The sequence below is a fragment of the Myotis davidii genome, unplaced genomic scaffold, assembly GCF_000327345.1.
Source record: "Myotis davidii unplaced genomic scaffold, ASM32734v1 scaffold78, whole genome shotgun sequence".
In the NCBI taxonomy this organism is placed as follows: Eukaryota; Metazoa; Chordata; class Mammalia; order Chiroptera; family Vespertilionidae; genus Myotis; species Myotis davidii.
Genome location: NW_006290305.1, coordinates 4,400,179 through 4,407,915, shown reverse-complemented (window position 1 = coordinate 4,407,915; position 7,737 = coordinate 4,400,179). Strand labels below are relative to the sequence as shown.

The 7,737-nt window shown below is 40.6% G+C and overlaps 1 pseudogene; it reads left to right on the top strand.

The window, feature by feature from the left end:
- Window positions 1-2,000: 2,000 nt before the first annotated feature.
- Window positions 2,001-2,649, top strand: LOC102770958 (annotated as a pseudogene).
- Window positions 2,650-7,737: the final 5,088 nt, after the last annotated feature.

Sequence of the window (7,737 nt, the reverse complement as noted above, 5' to 3'; positions counted from 1 at the left end):
TTTGCAATATTTGGTTTAATTGAGAAAGTGTAATTGTGAATGTTTTCTTGGCAATTTGGCAACAAACATGGACATCTGTATTGAATTTAAAGTTTCCCTTGGTATTTGGGGGCAAAGTTGCCAGCTCATTAGTAGGGGTAAATTTCTTGGAAGGTAAAAGAGGGTCAGTGTTGGGATTCAATCTTCTTAAACACGGCAATGTGCTGGGCTGTGCTGCGGGGTGAACAGTGCGGGTACTTGGCCAAAACTCTTCATTGACTGGGCAACAACACTTGAGAAACCCATGCACAGGGAGGAAATTGTTGATAGCATCGGAAATCATTTCCAAGCGGTGGCTCATTGGCAGTCTTCTTACAGCTGCAGCCACGGTAAGAACACAGCCTCCATTTAAAACATAACAGTGGCATTGCAAGTGAAAGGAGAAATAGAGGCTGAGTCAACGAATGGCATATATGCATTTGTTTCAAATCCTTCACTAAAAATTAAGTTCATTAGAATTAGGATTTAATTAAAAATATGGCAACCATAGGAAGACTAGAAGAAAATAGAACTGGATATTAATCAAACCTCTGGTGTAGGCATGTGAGGGGGTCTTTTAAGTTTAGAAGAAATTACATAGAGAAAAGATTGTATGATATTTTGAAATTCAGCATCTGCAAATAACAAAAAGGCAAAAAAAAAAGAAAAGAAAAAAGAAGAGAATTGGGAAATAATCACAGGTCAATGAGAAATAAATCAGGTTTCCTGGCAACAGGCTTAGATGAAGTTTTGCACAAGGAGTTTTTTGGCTGTAAGTGCCTATTAATGTTGCAATGATGACCAGGAAATATGGTGTACACACACACACACACACACACTGACATATACACACACACAAATATTAGCATGAAAAGTAAGAAATTCTGTCATTTGCAACAACATGGATGAAACTGGAAGGCATTAGACCAAATGAAATAAGCCAGACAGAGAAAGACAAACACTCACTTGTATGTAGAATTAAAAAAAAAAAAAGGCAAACTCACAGAAACAGAGAGTAGAAAAGGTTGGTTAATAAGAAGAGGTTGGTAAAAGCATACAAACTTTCATATATAAGATGGATAAGGTCTGAGGATCTAATATATGACATGATGACCATAATGACCATCTATATTAATAAAAAGGTAATATGCTAATTAGAGCTGACATCCATCCGGACAAAGCCACAGCAGCTATGAGGCCCAGGGCTCAGGCAGCCGTGAGCCCTGGAGGCTGCGAGGCCTGGGACTCAGGCAGCCACAGCAGGGTGCTAGGGGCAGCGCTTTCCCCTGATCAGCCTGGCTGATCAGCCCGGTTGCCTCCTGCAGGACATCCCCTGGGGGCTCTGGGACTGTGAGAGGGGGCAGGCCGGGCTGAGGGACCCCCCCCCCGCAAGTGCACAAATTTTCATGCACTGAGCCTCTAGTAGTTAATAACTATATTGTATAATTGAAATTTGCTAAATTTGCTAAAAGAGTACAACTTAAATATTCTCTCACACACACAAAAAGGTAAATATGTGAGGCGAGATGTGTTAACTTGATAGGGGAATCCTTTCACAATGCATATACATGTAAAAGAATTACATATCTTACAATATTTGATTTGTCAATTATGCCTCAATAAAGCTGCAAGAAAATTTAATAGGAAGGGTTCTAGAAATAGCATCCACAAGGGATTGAGTGTTGCAGGACTGGGAGAAGCTGAGAGGTGACACAGCAGCAGCTGAGGCTTAGATGGCCCTTCAGAATCGTCTTAAATTAAGTTAAGAAATTTGGTCTCCACTGCACAGATCCTTGGGAGGGCCGGAGAGGGGGCTCAGGCAAGGCGCTCCCTTTCCTGAAAAACAGAGAAGGAAGCAGTTGCAAAATGGTAGCAGTGACACTGCATAGCAGTGGGGGAATGAGAGCTCTCATCTTCATCGGGGTTCTGGGTGGCACACCATAGCATTCATTGTAAACACTCAAGAACTCACAAAGTTGGTTATGCCAAGCCGGTGCAGAAGATGGCCGGGCCAGACCCTAGAGCTCGATGGCCGATGCCATCTCCTGGCCACCGGGCGACCATCGTGGCCAAGCAGATCCTGCTGAGTTGGAAAGTGGCTGTGCGCTGTGAGGGCCTCGACATTTCTGGCATTTTATACAAAAACAAGTTGAAGTCCTTGACCTTCCTCTGCCAGCGGATGAACACCAACCATTCCACAAGCTTTCCCACTTCGGCTCCCTGAGCCTCATCTTTTGGCGGACCTTGCAATGCATGCTGCCGCATGGCCCGGGGAGGCCTCGCCTTCTGGGACCACCTCAAGGTGTTTGACAGGATCCTGCCGCCCTTAGACAAGAAAATGCAAACGGTGGTTCCTGCTGCCCTCAAGGATGTGCATATAAAGCCTACGTAGAAGTCTGCCTAGCCAGGGCGCCTGGCTCAGGAGGTTGCCTGTGAAGTCGCAGGCAGTCACAGCCACTCTGGAGGAGAAGAGGAAGGAAAAGGCCAAGATCCATTTCGGGGAGAAAAAGCAGCGCATGAGGCTCGGAAACAGACTGAAAAGAGTGTGGAGAAGAAAACTGACAGCTACACAGAGGTCTTCAAGACTCATGGACTTCTGGGCTGAGGCTAATAAAATTGACTGTTAATTCCTAAAACAACCCCAAACAAACACACTCTCACAAAGTTAGTAGAAAAAATGACTCCAGTATATAAATGAATAAAGGACATGAATAATCCATAATTCATAGATGGTAAAATGTCCAACATCACTAGTAATCAAAGAAGTACAGGTCAAACAAAAATATAAAGTATGACTGTTTTCCAATTGAAATACACAAAATATAACCGGCAGTTCTAGGGTAACGGTGGTATTGTCTGTATACATTACTAGTGGGGAGTGTAAATTGTTATAACCTTTTTCTAAAGCAATTTGGCATTCTGTACCAAACCCCTAAGAATGCTCCCACTTCCTTGACCCAATAATTTTTACCTCAGAAAAATTACTCTAAAGAGATAATCCACGATTTGAAAAGATTATATGCATGAAGATATTTGTTATGGAGTTATTTAAATTGTGAAAAAGATAACATAACTTAAATGTCCAATAATAGAGATAGAATTTAAGTAAGTATAATTATGAAGCTTTGGAGCTATAGAAAAAAGTTTTAAATGTACCATTTAAAAAGATAATAACATCATATATATATATGCACATGAATACAGCTATAACAATAGATTTTAAAAAAGAACTAGAAGGAATGGAACAAAATAATTCTAAAATTTGTGGGAAGAATAAATAGGTGGAAAAAGTAGTGGCAATTATAAAAAAAAACCCAACAACAACAGGACTACTTTAAAACATAAAGTGTTCTGATGATCTATTGCCTATAGAGTAAGAGTTGGCAAAAGAAATAGAATACTGGACCCTGTCTGGACATCTGACTTCCAACCTCGATTTGGTAAATAATTAGGGGTGCAAGTTTGGTTAATGCACATCAAGGCTTTAGTTTATTTTTTCTTTCCTTTTTAGGATACCAGCCTTTACTTATCAACAGGCTGGTGGTCATATCCTTGAGCATTCATTCCTTTTTTGTTTAAACAAGACATCTCTGGACTCAGGATCCAGGTATATCTTTTGTAGTGGATTTACTATTTTTTTACACTATGCTTCTATTTTTAAATCGATGTATAATTGACATATATTAGATTCAGGTGCACAATATAGGTATACATTACAAAATGGTCACCACAGTAAGTCTAGTTAATATCCATCACCACACACAGTTACAAATTTTTTCCCTTGTGAGAACTTTAGAGATCTACTCTCCTAGCAACTTTCAAGTATACAATACAGTATTATTAACTAAGGAAATAACATGTGTATGTTACATCATTATATCCCCAGAACTTATTTAATTTACAACTGAAAATTTATACCTTTTGACCACCTTCACCCATTCTGCTCAACCCTGCCCACTCTTCTTCCTTTTTTTTTTTTTTTTTAGTTTATTGGGGTGACATTGGCTAACAAAACCATACAGGTTTCAAGTGTACAACTCCACAAAACATCATCTGCACACTGCATCATGCGCCCATCGCCCAGAGTAAAGTCTCTTTCCATCCCCGCTCCCCGTTTCCCTCGGGCTATCAACATACTGTTGTCTGTGTCTGTGTGCCCTGTCCCCTCTTGATAAAAGTCTTAACTAGATCCAGCTAACCCATAAAGGGGAGGGCCTGAGTCAATAGGAAAATGACTCACCTGGGGCTGCTCCTATTGCACCTGCTGGAGCCATTAACAATCAAGCAGCAAGGACTGTGGACCCTTCAGCTGTTGGATTGACTCAGACTTCCTACTCCACTGTCAGTTGACCCTGAACCTGCCTGAAGAGTGAGATAGTGTCACTCTAAACTCTACCCATCCTCCTTCTTTTTCTTTTTTTCCCACTCTGGGTCAAAGAAGAACAGAAACATCAAAGGTTGGTTGTGCTGAAGCTAGGCTCTGAAGTCTGCTCTGTAAGTCAGGCTCCTGCTTTCAAAGAAAACTAACCAGTCTCTCTGTCTCTCTGGAATTAGGGGGTGGGTCCTTAATTATCACTCGTTTAAATACTCAGAGTGAAGTTTGCAGCAGGGACACAATGCTGATTGCATTGAATGAGAAGATAAAATGGCTTCAGGTTTTTCCTTTTCAGGATTTTTATGCCCAAGGGCTTCATAGTTTCGGCTGAAAATCCCTAAGTAAGGTTTGGGCTTCCTCGAGTAGAAAAGTAACCCATTGAGCTAGGGGTGGGAAACAACTGAGGAAGGCGGGCCGCACTGTGGAAGAGGAAAGTCATAGATCCCAGCTGTATTAGTTTGCTAGGGCTGCTGTAGCAACTCCCACAAGCTGGGTGGCTTAGAACAGCAGACATTGATTGTGTCCCAGTTCTGGAGGCCAGAAGTCGGAGGTAAGGTGTTAGCAGGGCTGTGCTCACTCTGAAGGCATGAAGGGTGAATTTGCTCCTGGTCTCTCTCCTTGGCTTGTTGATGGCTATCTTCAACCCCTGTCTCTTCACATAGTCTTCTCTTTGTGCATATCTGTCTCTGTGTCCAAATTTCCCCCTTTTATAAGTCATATTGGATTAGGGCCCACCCTAATGACCTCATTTTAATTTGATTACCTCTGTAAATTTCCAGATTTGGTCACATTCTGAGGTACTGGGGGTTAGGGCTTTAATACATCTTTTTGAGGGGACACCATTTTTAAAAAATAGATTTTTATTGATTTCAGAGAGAAAGGGAGAGGGGGAGATAGATCAATGATGAGAGAGGATCATTGATTGGCTGCCTCCTGCACGCCCCTTACTGAGGATTGAGCCCGAAACCCGGATATGTGCCCTTGGCTGGAATCAAACCTGGGACCCTTCATTCCACAGGCAACCCTCTAGCCACTGAGCCAAACCAGCTTGAGCTTCACTGAATGTCTGCTATGTTTTGAGTCATATATTAGATAAGAAAACAAAAATATCCTTTTTATGGAAAATAAGTATATTCCATCAAATAAATACTATTAGATGCACAGAAATGTTTTTGGGAAATTCTAGACCTGATTGGTAGGCCCTGCCTTTTCTCTGACTCCATTCACCATCACCTGGATTCCCTAGTTATGGACTCTAACTTTAATAATAACAGAGTGCTTAGAATTGGAGTTAATAATTTACATGTTTTGTCTGAGATGCCTTAGTCATAGCACTCTCACAATAGTATCTTCAGACCTATACCACCTCTAAAACCATGCTTTTGTGAGCTAAGAGGCCTTAGAGTTAACAAGTCACATGATTCTCTAGCTACCGAGGAAAGGTAATTAGATACTAATAATACAACCATCTCACCCAACTGGCACGCTCTCACCGCTACATAAATTCTATGCTATTTTAGTGTGTACTTCCGCAAGCATGTAATCATTTCTCTTTTGTGTAGTAAATGGATGTCATCCGGAAATAAAACCTCCTATTGGAGCAGTTCACAAGGCAGTAAAAGATGTTCCTTTCATCTCTAAGTCTCTGTAACACAGATGCTTCCTTTCCACTGCTTAATAGGAGCACAGCGGACCTACAAGGGCTGTTAGCTTAGAGTCACTGCCATCTAATGTTAGATGTTAGAAACCACCAGGATTATAAAACTGAAACTGATAGACACAGAAAACAGTATGGTGGTTACTAGAGGAAAAGGGTGGGGGGGGTAAGGGTGGAACTTGGAAGGGATAAAGATGCCAAATATTTGGTGACAGAAGATGATTTGACTTTGGGTGTTGGACAGAGAATGCAATGTGCAGAGCATGTATCATAGAAAGATACCCTTGAAACCTATATGATCCTATTAACCAATGTCAACCCAATAAACTAACTAACTAACTAACTAACTAACTAAAATAAAGCCACCCAGGAGGTTTCTTTGCAAATGAAGAGCCAGTGAAATGCCCAAAGACACCTGCCCAAGGTCACCAGGAAGTTTGAAGAAGGTGGTGGTTCCAGCCCAGATCTCCCAGCCTCTGATGTCTTATTTCCTCATCTATAAAACCAGGGCAATCATAGCAAAGGTAGATATTATTAATTATTGTGAGTATTAAAGGAAATAACACCGCTGGCCGGTGTGGCTCAGAGGTTGAGCGTCAACCTATAAACCAGGAGGTCACTTTTTTTTCTTTTCTTTCTTTTTTCAGGAGATCATGGTTTGATTCCCACTCAGGGCACATGCTGGGGTTGTGGGCTCAATCCCCATTGGGGGCCTGCAGGAGGCAGCCGATCAATGATTCTCTCTCATCATTGATGTTTCCTTCTTTCCCTCTCCCTTCCTCTCTCTGAAATAAATAAAAACATATTTTCTTAAAAAGGAAATAACACATAAAGTGCTTATTATATTATATTATATTATATTATATTATATTATATTTGGTAAGTGTAGGCTTAAAATTTTGTAACTTTTAACTGATACCTGGATACCTAAAATCTTCAACACTTTAATGATCATAGTGTCCCTGGGTCCCTAGAATTGGACAGTAAGGAAAATAGAGCAGTGTTGGATTGTAAAAGTTTAGGTAATTTTAAGTTATATCATGGAACAAAAGTGGGCTGGCTGCAGCATTTTTGCCTAAGAAATGTTTAGAGGTAGTAATCTGGCTGAAATCAGGATAATATTTCATAGTAAACCCACAGTTTACTTAGATATCATATCAACTTACAAATCTTTAAGATGAGATAGATTTTACTCAATAATATTGAGAAAAGGACCATTTTTTTCCCCCACACAAAAATATTGCTTTGTGGGTTAACTGCTGGAGAGATGCTATGAAGATGATAGGATACTTACAGCTCTCCCATGCACCTCTTTGCTTCCACCACTGAACCTCATCTTTGTGATTTCTCCTAAAACAATTCAAAGCACCAAACTTATTTTTAACCAGTTTTAAATAAACTAAGTCCTGGTCCATTATTTTTATTTCTGGTACTCCCTCTACCCTCCAATATCAGGTCAGAGGGAGAATTTCAATATTAAGCTTTTTAACCCTTAGGGTAGCTACTGGTGACCTTTCAATACTCATTTGACAGAGAGCATTTGAAACCCCTGATTGAACCAAGGATCAGGAGGATTTTCTGGCCTCGGGGAGTTTTCCCTCTTTAAATATAATAGATAAGACACAAAATAAACTGATGAACAAAATAGATCCAGAGACATATTAGCGTGGAATAGACTTTCGAACCT